The sequence below is a fragment of the Marmota monax genome, unplaced genomic scaffold, assembly GCF_021218885.2.
Source record: "Marmota monax isolate L192 unplaced genomic scaffold, Marmota_monax_Labrador192_F-V1.1 WCK01_AAM20220418_F8-fsc00141, whole genome shotgun sequence".
NCBI lineage: Eukaryota > Metazoa > Chordata > Mammalia > Rodentia > Sciuridae > Marmota > Marmota monax.
Window position 1 is genome coordinate 4,205,623 of NW_026692981.1, and position 17,158 is coordinate 4,222,780.

The 17,158-nt window shown below is 46.7% G+C and overlaps 1 long non-coding RNA gene across 12 annotated transcripts in view; it reads right to left on the reverse strand.

The window, feature by feature from the left end:
- The window catches only part of LOC124097927 (uncharacterized), a 291,392-nt gene that overhangs the window by 102,093 nt on the left and 172,141 nt on the right, over positions 1–17,158 (reverse strand). For 10 of the 12 annotated variants that reach the window (XR_009227522.1, XR_009227520.1, XR_006853409.2 and 7 more), the window contains one exon: positions 12,190–12,289. This is a non-coding gene — a long non-coding RNA (uncharacterized LOC124097927). Of the gene's footprint in view, positions 1–9,777; positions 9,884–12,189; positions 12,290–17,158 lie in introns of all 12 variants that reach the window. The other 2 variants (XR_006853408.2, XR_009227521.1) reach the window with 1 other exon arrangement.

A 17,158-nucleotide genomic window follows, 5' to 3' on the forward strand; every position in this document is an offset into this window, starting at 1 on the left:
GCCCCCTGCAATCTGTTATTAGCAGAAACACGGACTGAAGGACTCAGTGCTGTAAAACATGGTTAAATCCAGGCTGAGATCCCATCTGCCCCGACCTGAACCAGTCGGCCCAGCTGCAACTCCCCTTAGGTAAGTGTAGACACTTTAGAGTTGCAAGACCCTCCTTTTCTAAAACATGAATGCCTTTCAGACACTTGAGACGGGGAGGAGACTTTCTGGTCTGGAGGCAGTAAGACTGGACCTCATAAGCCGACGTCAGGGCGGAGACACTCTGTAAGCTGTCAGAGAAGTCGGCTGTGATATGTAAAGCCAGGGTTCCTGAATTTTCTAATTTTAACTTCTACGCTTATCTCCAACAGGTAGCAGTGCAGCTATGTTAAAGGTAAAAGGAAAATAAGTGAAAAAGTAAACAGTATGAGTATACTAACAGACCTACGAAGCCTTTTTACCAGGGACCACATCAAGAACCACGTGTCAGCACCACAGCCTCCATCTGCAATCGACACTCACTCGACAAATATTTATTGACTGTCTATTGGGTGCCAGACGTGAAACAGTCATTGCTCTTGAGCAATACCTGATCCAGTGGGGGACACAGACATAAACAAACTATTACAGCTCACCGTGTTTGCTGGGACAAAGGGGCCCCAGACAACGGTATATTGACAGAGCCTTCGCAGAGACCCGTTGGCCAGGCTTCTGATGGGAAGAAAGATTCAATTCCCACAGTCAGTGAGCGAGAGAAGCCAGAGAAGCATGCGGCACCCTCAGAATGTGGAGGGGACCTTGAACACAGGAGGAGGACAAAGGAAAGCCCAGGGTCTCCCACCTCCTAGAGGCTCTGAGGCAGGGGAGAGAAATATAAGAAATCTCCCCAAATATCCTAACTCTGGAGTCAGGCAGATCTATTGCAGTCATCTAGCAAGAAATAGGAGATGGAACTAAATGATAGCCCAGAAATGGACAGGAGAGGGCTCCTTCCAGGGACATTCAGCAGATCAAGTGGGAAAGACTCCTGATGGATGGGTGCCCTCCGCCTGAGGAATAAGGAGTCAGGCACCCCAGCCTCCACATGGATGACCTAAAGGTGGAGAGGACGTGAGGACCCAAGGCTGAGTAAAGCAGGGGATGGATTCGCTTTGAACGCCTCGGAGTTCAACATGATGTACTTCTCGGCCACGGAGCCAGAGTCTTACAGCAGAATCATGGGAACGTGGAGGCGGATTCTAGGACAGGAAGACAACAAGAAGTCGAGGTTTAGGGGTCAGTAGTCTATAGGAATTCGAGTCCCTGGGACAGGAGACATCAAACATGGAAGAAGTATTTGTAGGATTATTGTAAGAAATGCTTTCTTAGCAAGCACTGACGGGAAAGCTGATTTAAAGTCTAACTGTAAAGTTTCTATTATTTCTAAGAGTTTGTACACACTGTCCAAAGTGATCTTCCAAGAGCCCATCATGGGCAACCATCTACCGTGACAATGGACCCCACCTCCGAGGGGAAATGAGAATCTGACTCACCACCCGCCCCTCCAACAGCCAGGGAGCTGAGCCCACGGGTGGCATGGACTCTCACACTTGAACTCCATGGACACCCCAACACATCCACCCTGATTCCCACCCATGACCTTGCCCCCCCCTGCTTTATTTGGAGGGTGGAATATATCCATATGCCCATTAGCACTTCTTAAACCAGATGGTGCAAAAACTGAATCCAGTACGTTAATAAAGAAATTAACATGAAAAGGAAAAATCATATTTTGATAGCTATGGGAAGGCAAATGAGAAGTCAGAACTACAGCAGGAAACACCACATGATTCAAGTAAAAATGGTTTCCTCGTTGGCAAATGGGGTAGGTACCCAAGTCCAACCAACTTTCTTCCAAGTGCTGGAGGACTCTTGAGGTGGAGGGGATGGTGCAGGAGGACTGAGGTGGAGGGGATGGTGCAGGAGGACTCTGCCAGCCTTAGCTGCTTAGGAGCCAACCTAAAGCCCGAGTGGCCCCTGGCCCCACCTGTAGAGAAGCTAGCATTCAGCTGCTGCCAGAACCAGGGAAACCAACGTGCTAAGCGTTCTGAATTGAAATTATTAGCAGTGCACTTCCTGGCCAAACCTTCAAGAGCAAAGGGCTGTCAAGAATCCTGAGGGATCAGGAATGGGGAAGAGCAGAGGGCAGGAGGCCCAAATCCTAAGGCTACCTCATTCTTTCATCCCTCAAAGCCGTCCCAGGGGCACCTCTGTGGCAGCAAGATTGATGTACTCAGAGAGGAAGAACAACACCTGGGGACTTTGGCTCCCCTCACCTAACGTGCAATTCAAATGAAATGCTTGACTATTTGGTGAGGCCTTTCATTATCACTAGAGAAATCTCTAAAAATTCAGAAATATGAACTGCTGGTGTCTTCTTTGCCTGTCTTAGGGACGCAGAGGTTGTGGGGTGGGGAACTTTCCTGACTTGCCCTAAAGGGTTTTCAGACTGCTGTGTAATAAAGATGATTGAAATGCATATCGTGTCAACAGACCCTGTCTTGCAAGCAGGTAACCAGAGGACAATACCTCACTCATCAGAAACAGCCAGACATACCTGTAGGGTATGCAAAGCAGGCACACAGTCTCCTAGTTCTGCTTTCTGAAAAGGCAAAGATAGTTTAGTACAGATCTACTGAGAAAAGTAAAGTGTGCTCCCCAGCCCCATGATGGTGTCATTTCAGGTACCAGTCTCAGGTCAGCTACAGTGCAACAGGAAGCTAAGGACAGGGATGAGAAGGCCCAGTCCCCCAGGACCCTCCCCGACAGGTCTGCAGCCTTGCTAATGACCTACGGGAACAACACTCCCACTGTGCAGAGTGCGATGACAAACGGCCTAACTGGTTCTGCCATTTCAAAAGCTGGTCCCATACATACACAGGAGAACCCCATCTGCAAGTCCCAGAGGGTGCCATCAAGGAACACGTAGGCACTTCCAAAGTAGCTAAGCCCTTCAGAACCACTGCATCTCCACCACTGAGGCCTCCCATCCTGACCAGGGGGAGGCCAAATGGCGACCCTCCAGCAGCAACTGAAGCGAGGGTGATTGATGGAAAGCAGAAATGTGGTTATCAATCATAAAAATGGGAAACTCGAGCTCTTTTTAATTGTTTGCCTTTAATACTCACTCTTGGCCAAACCAATTAAGGTGTTGTTCTACGCACAAGGCTCTGGTGTGAACTGTGGGGCGAGAGGGGATTGGCAGTTTCCGCCACCACACCACCAAGTATTCGCTTGAGCCTTCTCTTCTAGGGAAACTGTGCTGGTGTCTCTGCTGTTTGTCCTCAGCCCTCCTTAAACTATCAGCACATAATAAGCATCCTTTCAATAAAAGCAGGAGTGGAGGCGGTCAAGGCTGTTCAAGACTTCCGAAGGCCTTGGTGAGAAGACAGAGCAAATTTACGGCCCCGGTCAAGTGTTTTTATCTTTCCACTGAGAAAGATACTTGTGACCAGAGGAGTCAGATACTGGAAAGAATGCAGCCTCTCTAACTCTTTATCATTTGTAAATTCCCTGCCTGATGTGATAACAAATATCACTTTTCCCTCGTTCCATTGGTGAGGAGGAAAAAAAAAATAATCACCGTGATAACAAAGGTGCCATTATTTCTGGTAGCATTTCCCTGGGTCCTGTTAATGATCACACTTGCAGTCAACTAATGCCCAGGGTTCTCACATCACTAAATAAATATTACCTGGTGGCAAATATTAGGATCCCTAACTCTGCATTCCTGCGAAGTCAAGACACCTATCAGAAAGGTCAAATCTTGGTAAATAAGGCCGAGCCCCCACCCTCAAAATCCCCTATTTCAACACAGATACCTGTGCCTCCCACCCTCAATGGAATTTCCTACCAGACACACATCAGTATTCGCTGCAATTGTGTCCTGTGTGGCGTGACATGTTCAGTTAGTCAAAGTTCACAAAGACAGTGGGGGCTTTCGGATCAGGCACTTGTTAATCCAAGACTGTTAAATACAGGTGGTTCGTGGACACCTTGAAGTTATGGTTTTTAAATTTCTGCACACAACCACTTTTCTCGGGACAGAATACTTCAGGGTTCCTGAATTCGCAGACTCGTACGACCCTACCCATTTTAGAGTCCCTGATAGCCCACCCGTGCTTCTCAATTCTTGCTGTGAATCAGAAGAATCTTTGGAGAGATTTTATAAAAAGCATACATCCCAAGTCCACACTAGAATAAACTAAACTAGAATAGTGATGGGATTCAGGAATGGGATTTGAAAAAATAAAAATAAAATTAAAAGCCCTAGGAATTATCATATATAACTAGGGTTCAGAAACACGGCAGCTCCCCTTCATTAGTCTTTTTATTTTTATTTAATCACTGAACTTAAAACCTGGGAGGACGGCTAGAGCTCAGAAAAACAGCCCACTCCTCTTACAGCTCGGAGCCAGATCTGCTGAGCAGCTGGCAGGACTGGATAGCTCCTTACAAACAAGGCCCAACGCACACTGCTTTAAGTCTTTTAAAACCACAATTTTTATTTTAAAAAAAAAAATCACAAAATTGGGTTGACCAGTCCTCTTTCTCCTCAGTCCTCGACCACCTCCTGCGTCTCTTCTCTAACAGAAGTTGGCCATCTCTGCAGCTCAGCGGCAAAAATTCACCTGTATCTACCTGAAGGCTGGAGTAACCCTCTTCACAGGGACGCACCAAGGTGGGGAGTTCATTATCAAAACTACACAGTCCACACGGGCCAGCGCCTCACCCACAGGGCCAGAGGCTCCACTTTATCAGAATTAAGACTGACCACAGTTTGCTATCCTTCCCTTTACAGCTGTTTCATTTCTAATTGTCGAAATCCAAGACCCAGGCACCACAGGGCGTAAAGAGGCAGGCTCATCCCTTCAGGGAGCTGTTTACACACCCTGAACCAGGAAGCCAGGCCCTTGTGTAGCAGATCAAATAACAGGCATTCATCCTAACCAGAGGTTTCCAAAAAGCAATTTGAGTCTAGGGAAGAGAGGAAAAGAAGGAGGTGTCTTTTCCTTTGTTAAATCTTACAAGTTGACATCCAGATTGAGCGAGCAGCCTTCTGCTCAGCAGCCTTCCAATAGCCGAGATAACTATACGACGGCCCACTTGATGCAGAAGTCCCCACTGGAGAAGCAGGCTAAATCCCCAGGGCAGCGTTCCAGGGTGCTGCACAGGGTTCGGGCAGGATCTCTCCCGCCCACTGAAAGAGCAGGGGAGAAGAGGGCAGAGCCCCTTCAGGTCAGGGACCCAGGCGGGCAGGGCCGCCGTGAGAACAGTGGACCTCTAAGGCTTTCACATATACCCTAGCATCTCCTGCAACCGATAAAAGTTCTCGTTCCACTTCTCTTAGAGCCGAGGGCAACGTCTTTATACGTCGAGCAGAGACGGGATGAACGTTCGATGGGGGGAAGGAAAATTCCAGGGCACAGTTCCAACAAACAGGAGAATCTCCTCCATGAGTGCCTGAGTATCCTAACAGTGCCCCACAGAAAGCCCCAGGCCTCACCCCCAGGACAGCCGCCCTCCTGCTCTGTGAGTACACTCCAACCTTCGTCTCTGTTGGGGCGGAGTGTCTGGCCCCTGCCTGCAGACTCGGCACACCTGTGAGGAGGAAGCCATCTTCATGGGAACTACATTGCTTATTTATCCTTTTATTTTCTGTTTCCTTCTACCCGAGTGTTAGTTACATGAAGATAGGAAATTGCATGTTTGCTTACTGTGACTGCGGACATCCCTGGGATAACGCAAATAATGCGTAGGAAAGAAATAGTCAATAAATGTTGATTGACTTTGTGTTTCAGAACTAATGAATTAAATGTGTAACGACAGAACACTGGGCCAGACCCGAGAGATAGGGAAAGAATGTATCAACCTATTTACAGAAAATGCTCTCCTGTTCGCCCCTGCTGAACGTGGATGTGACTAAGGCCAACCTGAAGTTTTCCGTTAAGGAAACTTCTTTTCATATATGTGATAGTAACAATCTATAATAGCACAATTGTGCCTTTTATGATGATTTCTCCAACCCTGTTTGCAATATCACCAAGACCTGGGCAAGAGACACCTCGACCCTGCCTTGATTTTGCCCACATAGGAAGGGCTACAAGGACCAAAGGCACATGTGTGCCAGAACCCCAAAGTCCCCTGGGAGGTCTCCTGCCAGATACTGGAACCCTGCAGTTCCTGTCCCAACAGCCTGAGCTGGCTCATCAGGCCTGAGAAGGCACCCGCCCCCAGGCACTGTCTCCACCCTGGGGTGGATGGGGTCTCTCCCCACATCCCCCAGCCAGGCTCTGAGAGGCTGAAAACCCAAAATTCAAATTTGGCCTTCACGTTCCTTAAAAAGGTGGTTGTCAGTGTAGAACTTCTGAGCATGGTTTCTTGGGAAGTTCTTTAGTTTGATTAATAACTTCCAAATATTTTAATATAGAGTACTTGGGTATCCATTACATTCCCTGGGCCATACAAACCTTAGCTGCATAGTGGCCTGGGAGGAAGACCAAGAAAGGCTCAGGGTGGCCAGCTGACTTGACTGAGGACCAGAAGACCCAGAACCCAAGTCCAGTTCTTCACAATGTAGGTATCAGTGAGGAGGCAAATCCCTCCCTCAATGTGACCATGTACAAAGTGCTTGCACATTCTCCCCCGGCGCATAATTATAGCAACCATGGAGGCTCCCAGACGGGAGGCCAGGGTCCACCCTCTGCCTAGCATCTATGCTGTTCCCCAATACCACGGCAACTCAGGGTCCACCCTCTGCCTAGCATCTGTGCTGTTCCCCAATACCACGGCAGCCCAGCGCAGGAGATGGCTGTCTAAACAGTCGCCCTGCGTGTGCACACTTGCAGATCCTGTGCGGTGGACGGAATCCATGCTAGAGGCGAGCAAGCAGCAGCATAGACCCCAGGAACCTCACAAGATGAGGCCTGAGGCTTCTGAATGTACCTCTTTACAACTCTAAACCCAGAAGTGCATTAGCGATCTTGCCAAACAGGCTGTGCAGCAGTCAAGAAAGCCCACGAATAATACCTCCTTAAGACCTGTGCTTACAGGGACCTTTCATCCAAGAAATTCAAAGCACTTTACAGACTCAGAGCCAATCCTGCAAACACTCCAGAGCTGTGTGCAGGTGGCCAGGGTCATACTCACTCACGAAGAAACTGAGGCAGCTGACAATCTTAAGTACGGTTCTTTACAACAATCTTTGCTTCTTGAAAATGGATAGCTTTAAACACGAACCAGAAACAAGCCACTGAAATACCAGGAAAAAGGATTTCGCACTATTTTCTTGGCAATCAAATTGAATGTAACAAAATTAAATACCATGCTACAAAAATCTAGACCTTGCTGTACTTCTTTCAACCAAACGGGCCATGAAAAATTCATGCTCAGTCCACTGCAAATGGCTTATCGTTAAATTTGAGATACGATTGCCTTTCGAGAGGTAAATTCCACAATCACAAATTTTAAGACAGAAATTTCAACTTTTTTTTTTCCCCCAAATGGAATCGGGCTTTTACACCTTTGACCAAAAAGCACTTAGCCAAGGTGATTAGCATATTCTCTCTGGACTGGATGGAATCAATATCCAGCCCTGGAGACTGGACACATTTGCTTTTTAGTGGGAGGTAAATGGCCCCAGGGAAGCTGTCTGAGAGAAGTGGAAGAAGAGTATGTTCACAGATAAGGGAGGTCAGGGCTCAGGAAGAAGGAAGCCTATAAGTCACTACTGCTGTTATCTTCACATGACCAAAATAGCTAGCTGGCACTGATGTGCGTACCTGAAGGTCAGGTTCCTCACAGCAACATCTAGTGAGGGGCTACTGTGCGCCACTCACAGCATTATCTGCACATTAAGTAACCTATTGCACAGGCCAGCAAACTGAGGTTCAGAAAAGCGGGTATAGACCATCTCAGAGAGCTTACAGCAGAGTTAGAAAAGTGCTCATTCAATACACCCAGCTATAGAGAATCTGAGATAGGAAAATTTGTAAAAAATGTCTAAAAAATTTACAACCCAGTAACAAAATACACAGGTAAACCGACATCCCGGAGATATGGAGAAGGTGACATGGCAATGCAGTGGGCAACAGAAGGAGGGTCCGGGCAGCAATAGGAGGGACACTGCAGAGGGGACAGGCAGATCGAGGGGTCCTGAACCGATGATGGTGGCTTCTGCAGGTACATAAAGACAGAATAAGGCTTAACCTGGATCTCTAGGTTGTCCCCAGAGAACGGGGACACAAACAGCTAGTATGGGGGACCCTGGAGCTGGACAAGTGCAGTGGACAGGAGTTAGACATCAAGAATCACGTCTGCAACTGGGTCCATCTAATTTCTCCAGCCAGGCACGAGGCCAAGACCTCTGTGAGGCCAAAAGCCTCGCCCTGGATTCTAGCAGAGTGGCGTATGCCTGGAATGACTTAACCTCAATCACCAAGGGCAGTTATTTCTTCTTCATCAGTATGCTCAGAGCTGGCCCTGAGCGGATGGCTACAGGAACTACTGGTAGCTCTTCATTTCTATTAGCCTACTGAAACGTCAGAAGGGCCCAACGAGGTAAAGTCTATTGACCAGCCCAGCCCCATTTTACAAAGAGGAGGGTTGAGGCCAGAACACGCATCTGCTAAAGGACACTTCGTGAAATTCATGTCCCCACAAAAACATGTCAAACGTAAGTACAAAATTAGGTTGCTAGGCGTCTTCTGTGTCCCTAACAGTGAGCAGGCTCCTTCTCCACCACCATGAGTGAATGCCACAGACTCCCCGGGAGAGGACACACAAGCTCATAAGCCAGCTTCTCAGCCATTGCATGGCCTCTGCCAGTGCCTCTCCTCCGACCTGGGTCCATCCAGTGACATCTGCCACTGAGAACGCACGTCCCAGCTGCTAACCCCCAAGGTGTTCAATCAGCTGCCAAGACACCAAGATGGAACCCTCCTCAGTTGCCTGGGCTGCCTTCTCCTGCTGCCACCAACCCCACCCGAGGCAGTACTGATGACGTCACCTACAGACTCCACATGCCACACCTCCTCTGTGAGTCAGTTCTCTTGAGCTTTTTGCTTTTATTCTTAATACACTGCAGTCTTCTTGGGTTTCCAACATGACTCCAGGAGGAGTTGACCTGGAAAGCCATCCAGGGAGTTGTCTAACTGCTGCCCTGGATCTATCTCCGCCTTAACACCTATTAAAGCCTGGTTTATGTCGGCACTGCTCCATTTGACCGGGGACCCCTTCAGGCAAGCACTAGGAGGTGTGACATTCACAGATGCAGGTTGCTAGTGGCATTGGCTTTTCAGGTCAGTGCATGGAGTATGAACCTTCTAATCCCGTTGTGAGCTCTCTGAGACTGTACGCGGCTCTTTTTACTTCTCTGTTCCTCGGTTCCTTGTCTAGTAAATGGGCTAACAGTATGAACTCCACAGAGACGCTGTAAGACTGGGAAGGCTCTTAGAGCAATCCATAGCACACAGTAAGCACTCAATAAACACTAATTGTTATCATGAACGTAATTCCATACACATACAGTTGACATATACATATATACATGCATATGTGTCTGCATGCACATGCATGGATTTTTTCATTGTTTTTCTTTTGTTTCATTGAGATACATCTGGCTACATTGCCCAGGCTGGTCTTGAACTCCTGGCTTCAAGTGATCCTCCCACCTCAGCCTCCTGAGCAGCTGGGACTTCAGCCCTGGCACTTTTTGTTTCGATGCTATAGGAAAAAGCGACGGCTACTTACCTTTTGCATATCTCCTGTCCAACTGTGTCATCCCATAAAAATGAGGTCTTTCCAAAGGTCCTTGGGCAGTCATAAAAAGAAACTTGTGGAACATAAAACACCAGACCTGCAGACAGGTTCAAACATGTCTGGATTCAAAAGTATGAATGAGCAGAGATAAGGCCCGACCCCTAATACCTAATACCGTAACCATGAAAAGTCATCTTTCCCCTTGAATTTAAAACCGCCAACTGGAAAAGATGCATGTGCCGTGGATGGGCGGGCTGTGCTTCTGCACAGCAACAGGAAGCCTCCAGCTGACCCAGGGCTGCTCTTTCCCCCCACTCAAGGGCTGCTCAGGAATCGCGACAGCATGTCTTGCGTTTTGGTTGACACCCCAGCATAAATCCAGCTCATACCAGACGGTGTGATCTCACCCTGGGACGCCAGCCAGAGGTTTCTCCCGAGATCTCTGAGGTTATCAGATCTGCAAAGTGCTTTACTTGCTTTCTCTTTTAGCCCATTTTTAGCAAAACAAAAGGTAGCACAGACCACAGGAGACACGAAGGTACAATCAAAAATTGTCCACACTCCATTACCCTAAATTACCTGACGATGCATAAATATTCATTGTTCCCTGATTTCAATAGAAAGTAAACAGCTACTAAAAAGGATCTGATCTTTGTCATGCTTTTAATCTCTTCCGTTTCTCTTATATCAGAGAAAGAATATTCCTGCTTCCTGACCAAAGGGTATCTCTCTAATACAACCTCAAACAAGCCCCATCCCAAGCCTCGATTCCTTGTTCTAACTTTACTTTCTTCTTTCTTTCATCTATCCATCAACCTACTGTAACCCACTAATTGCAGTGCACCCCAGTTCTCTACAGGATATCTCTATCAGTGTGCCTGAGAGGGGAAGCTACAGTTCCAAGGCGTGGATGCATTGCCCTGCCTTTGTTAGCTGAATGATATCGAGCACATCTCTCTGCTTTTCTGGGTCTAAGTTTCTGCACCCATAAAATGAAGCTACGCCCTGAAGACCTTGACCACCCAAATTCTCACAAGGTCATTAACCCACAGGGATTCAGATACAGAGCAAAACACGGACTCCAGAAGGGCTGACTCCACTCCCAGCACCCGGTGTGAGCTCTGAGAAGCACACCCGTGTGGGTGCAGGGCCCACCTTTGGAAAAAAGATCAAGGCAACTGCAGGTGGGAGAACCCACCTCTCAACCCCTAGTGGAACTGAAAAGTGTGAGTGCTCACAAGCACATGGGGACAGAGCTGGTGAGGAGCCCGGCGACGTGCCCGGCGACGTGAAAAGGGACCCGACATCATCCCATGGCGTCAGGCCGGGTATTTTTGTATCTTTTGTGATTGGAAAAGGCAAATTGGGCAGACAGGGTGTTTTTAAGGGAATGGACAATTTATTAGATGCTATAAAACACAAGTAATCAATAAATAATATTTCAATGGAACCCAGCTTCTTTCCCCAGGTTCTCGTTAGGGAAGACCACACTGATGCCAAAGCGGGCTGCTTGGCTTTTCCACTCCTCTCTGTGAAGTCTCCTGTGTCGACTCACAAACTGGGAAGGAAGCTCAGAGCAGAGGGGGCCACAGCGTGACGGCCCAGCCTGGAGGAATTTAATCAGTTAATGTCTCAGGATCCACCGGTCCAATATTGACAGCTCACAATCAATGCAAGAAGCCACTCTCTAAAATGGATTCTTCCCCCTTGAATTTGAGACCTGCAAGTGGGTGTTGCTGGACTTCCCTGGAAACCTTCCAGATGCGCACTTCAGTCTCAACTGTGTGGATTGGATTCTGTTTCTAAAAAACAATAGTGAATGGGTTTGCTACTGGCTATTAAGTCTGCTTTCAAGAATAGTTTGGGTATTCCTCGCGAGGAGACTCTTGTTATTTCCATCATGTTAATTTATTTTCAAATTTTCCCTTTCCCCCTCGGTCGGTCTTCAATCCCCTCTCTCGGTGGTGTGCCTAAGTGCTCAGGTAATATACATACAAATGCTTCGACAGACAGATGGGCAAGTACCATCTCCTGGTGCCCATGCCTCTTAGTGAGAAAAGCACCCAAAACAGAGTGCAGCGATTCCACCCCCTCAAGTGCTATAATCATCTCTGCAGGGGGTAGTTCTGTAGCACCACGGATATATAAATTAGGACTACCAATAACGCTTGACAACACAATGAAGTGAACACAGTAATATTCCCTTCTCTAGCACACACATAAAACCAGAAAAATTACAACCAGTAGCGAAATAAAATTGTTAAACCATTTTTGCAAAATCAGTGCTATTTTGTTGTTTTCTTTTTTTTTTAATTCAGAAACATGATTTTCATGTAGCTGAACATCCACTCCAAGAGTGTGAACCTCCGAACAGAAGATTTTCTTAAGCTGTAGGTTTCTTACCAGCTTTGGAGATCATTCTCACGGGCACAGCTTGTCAGGTATATGTGCAAGAAATCTCTACTCAGAGGCTCACCACAACTGGATAGCTCTTATTTAATTCCTGAAAAACAAAAAAGAAAAGGCCATCAAAGATAACTTATTATCATCCTCATTTCCAGTTGAGGAAATTGAGGCAGAGAGGTAAAATAATTTGCCAAAGATCACATTGCTAGTAAGCGGTCAGCGTAGAGTCTGAACTTGAGAACTCTGCTTCCCGGAAGTAGTACAGGATCCTTAATTTCAAAAGGGAGAGGGAGTGGGCATAGCTCAGTGGTAAAGCATATGTCTGCAAAAGGTAGGGAGCCTCACCTATTATTTGCCCTACATCTTATTACAAAGGCCCGACTAACAGCATCCAATCCTGAAAGAGTTGGCTATAAATACATGGTAAGGACTTGAACTTTGCCCATGAGACATTTTCTCCTTGAATTGGGGCTCTGGCCAGCCTCCCTTGGGATGTTGGGCTCAGGGAAAGCCTGGGGCTGTCTACCCACCCATTCACCTGCTTTCTGTTATCCAGAGATATCCTGCCTCCCAAACGGCATACCAAAATAAATAAATAAATAAATGTCAAGGCCGTGGATATTTACATCTCATGAACCTGAAGGTCAGTTCAAAAGGGCACTGGTTATTTATGGGACTGCTTTAGTCACCTAGGGCAGATGGGAGAAAGGAAGCGCTTGGACCTGTTCCCATTTTATCTTTACAACCTCTAATAGAAGTAGTTGACTGCTGACTGCTAAGGCATTCCAAAGTGAAAGGTGAAATTAATACTTTTAGCATTAAAAATATTGCTTGTGGCAGTCCATGTGCATGAATCTAATGTTCTCAACACCACGAGTCAGAAGACCCTCCTGTGACACTCCAAATAATGAGCAGCTCCAAAGTGGTGATGTCCTTTTAACCGTGGGATAATTTTTGTTTCTAGATGCCAGATCTGGAATTTTTTCAAAGTAAAAAAAAAGAAAAGAAAAAGCACAGAAGCCTGTATCTAGAGCCACTGGTAATGAAACAAACCACCTGAACATTTTCAAATGCCCTACGCAACTCTCCTAGAGTGCTTCTGCATTATGAAAAGAATCCCCAGATCTTGCCCTCGCCAAGGCCTGCTAAATACACAGGAAAGAAAGTCTAGAGTGTTTTGTGAGGGTGGGAGAGGTGCTAGGGACCAAACCCAGGGTCTTGTGTATGCTAAGCACATACTCTATTCCTGAGCTGCACCCCAGCCCAAGAACAAACTCTTTATCCATCCCCCCAATTGCATCAACTCAAAACTGAAGTTTGTGTAAATGAAGGAGTCCAAGAAACAGAGGCCAGTATGGCAAGTACACTCCATCCCTCAAAACATGTTGCTGAATTTGTCATCACACTCCAAATGACAATAATTCTTTGACTTTATAAAAAGAATTCTGGTTCAATAATTAGGCCACTAAGTTTTCCAACAACCCAAGAACCTCAAGAAACAAAAAGCAGGAGGAGAGCTGTAAACACCATCAGAGTGTCCCCGGCTTTGACCAGGATGGAGACACTAACCTGTCAACAGACATCTCCTGGAGAAAATAAAAAGGGAAATTCAGAAGACTCTTCTGCTTGCAATTAAGAGGTATGTCCAGACAGTATCAAGAGTTGTGTTCTTCCATTTGAAACCCAAGTTTTATCTTCCTGTTTTGACTAGTGGGCTCTTGACGAAGGCTTGTGGTGTTATAAATTATCCCATTACTCACTCCCTCAGGTAACCCTGCTGGAACAGGAAGGAAGTAAATCTTGGAGTGGTGCACTTATATCCCTTAATCATACCCAGGCATGCCCTCCAAGGCAGTAAATCACCAGCCTGCACACATCACCATGATTCACACCTGCAAAGAGCAGAGATGACAGGTACTGAGAAGGACCATGCCAAAAGAAGGGCATCTGGATACACGAAAATTAACAAACTGCGGCAAACCAGGGCTGGCTCTTCCCTGACAGCCATCACTCCGGCAAGTGTGTCATTCTAATTAAGGGTCATCAGCCATGTTAAAGGCAGATTTTATAGAGCAAAGCTTTCCAAACCGATTCCAGGACTCAGTACAATTTCTAAGCTTTTCTAAAGCTAAACATCGACGTCGTATTCACCCACTCGGGCATGACTTTAGTTAGGACCATTGGTCCTATGGTTAAGCTAGCTGACCATCCTCTCAAACTCTTGAGGGTAGACACATGACCCACCATATGTTTTAAGATGCTACCTAACTATAATCAAGAGCTCATCTAACTTTACAGAGAAGCAGGAAGGAATTAAAACATGCCATCAACACTGGAGAAAAAATATTTGAGGTTACCCTATCTTCTAAGACGAGGCACCCATTCACTACATCTGGAACAGAAAGAGGAAAGGGGGGTTTTCAATCATCAAAGAGCCTTCTTTTACTCCAATTACAAAAGAATGCAAATTGCTTCCAGGTTGGTGTGAACGGTACAAGTCGGTATGGATTGTCCCATGCAGTACAGGATGCCACCGCTTCCACTGGCCTTGGGAGAACCTGTCGCAGAAGCACCTGCTCAGTGACCGTAAGCATAGATCTCTAGCTATAGAGGCAAGCAAGCGCCCCACCCTGCTCCTGCCAGGCACATGCCAACAGAACAAGACCAGATGATAGGAAACCCCTCCTGCAGGCTCTTGTCAACCTTTACACCGCGAGACTTAACTTTTTACATTTGACTCCTTGACGTGTGTTTTACATCATTCAAACTTTTGGGACGAAAACTCACACACTAGGGGAAGAAATGATGCTGTCTGAGCTAGGATCAGGCCAGATGGACAGAAGGTTCTACTCTGCCTTCAGTGAGATGGTTACCCAAAGATCAGCCTCTGAGCTGGCCAAGGGCGGGGATTTGCAAGACAAAGAACAACAAGTATTTTTGACAGCTGTGCATATATACATAGGATAGAGAGCCAGAAGTCTCCTCTAAATAAGAACCAGCGTGGCACATTTAAATAGAGTAAGGTAAGTGAAAATAGATTTTTTTTTCTGTAAAAGAATGAACTCAATGCGACCACCCTTTTAAGTTTGCATTATTTATTTATTTATCTTATTGATTTTAAAGGGCTTTCTAATAAGATTGCCCGTCCTCCGTGGTAAGGCCAAAAGCTCTCTGACTGCATGGGAATGAGCTGTGGTCTGCTCAACTTTCAGCACGAGACTCTCTCACCCAGACTGTATCATCCTTATATTAAAACAAAAGCATCTCCGTGGACCTGGGGGATGTGCTGTGGGAACACTACTGACCGCACTTTAGCCTGGATGGGATGCTCACACAGACAAAGCCCAGGCCGGCTCATAAAAAGCATCCACACTAAAACGCACAGAGATAACCTCGATGGCCACTCCTCCACGAAACCCGAGTGCCTGGGGTCACTTTGACCCTACCAGGGGCAGGAATGACTTTGTGGTTGCTCTATCTACATTTTTAATCACATTTTTATTTCACCTCCAGCTTTAAAACTGATCAAATGGAAGGAGGCCTTCTGGGTAAACACTCCCCCTGACTCTCATTGGGGTTGGGAGAATGTCATTTCTAGACCTAAAGAACAATGCAACATGAACCACAGATGCCAGTGTCTGTCAGATACAGAGTGTCCACAGATTAACCCATGGCCACCTACCCCTGCACGGCACCCCTGATGCACTCACAAGCCGACAGAGGGAAGACGCCTTTTAGCTAAAAATGGAGATGTCAGGCAGCTGCTTGTCAGACTTTAAAAATGATCCTTGGGAAATCTCAAGGGCTTATGCTCCCTAAAACAGCAAATACATGCTTTATTTTTTTCTTTTCTTTTAATGTAATAGCAGTCAACCACAGTCAAGGTCAGAAAAAGTGTACTTGGCCACCTGAATAACTCTACCATATTTGGTATTCAAAATTAAAAGGCAGAGAGTTAAAAGTGGTAGTTAAGTGCTAGATCTCAACTTAAAAGTTTAAAATTGGGGCAGGACATAAACCAAAATAAGGACGCCTCATTTAACGGCAGTTAGTCAGCTCACTTGTTAAGTGCACTCTGATTCATACACACAGTCAAAAAATAGGACTCCAGCTGACAGAGAGCAGCCAGCGTCGCGGCAGACATGTTTACTGAGCCATTATGTAGGCGCGGAACTGTCCTGGAACTGTGAGGCTTGCCCCAAGCAGGGCCAAGAGGAACTGAGCATCATTAAAACAGCGAGATCCATAAAGGCATAGGAGGGCAAGAGTGCAGTCAGCAAAACGTCAGTAAGTCACCTCCTTGACTCTGTCCTGCTCTTGAAACGCAGCCCTCGGACACCGTGTGCCCACCACACAGAAGGCACCAGAAAGGGGGCCCCCAGCCTGCAGCCAAAATGACAGCCTAGGTAGAGCTTGTGGGTTCTATAAATGGTGGCGTGAGATTCGGGTTTCATTTTTCCGTCTAAATAAAATGTCCCTGGAAATGTTCTCCCGACACAATGGAAGCACCGAAGATTTATAGACAGCGTGGTTCACCAACTCTTTTTGCTCCAGAGCAGTTAAAGGACGACTAGGTCACGAGGCCCTCCTACCTGCCACTTGGCTGCTATACAGAGGCTGGGTCCACCGTTGACCCAGGATGTGTTTCCTGGGTCCACTTCGGCACCAAACAATAAACCACAGACACTCAACCAGAAAATCACCATCTTCCAGAGCATAAAACCGTATTTCTAACACCCAGATGATAAAGTTTGGGGGAGGAATGAGAAGGGTTGGTGGTGTGTGGGAGCAGAGAGGAGACTTTTTACATGGCCCTAAGGGTATTGTTTAGGTTTCGTGAAGCTCAGACTGAAAAACGGCCCAGTGCTAGCCTTGCCTTCAAGGTATCAGTGTGAGCTTTCAGCCGAAAATCATTGTGGGTTACTGGTGAGTGTTTTGTGTCAGTAGAATATACACAGGTTTCGCC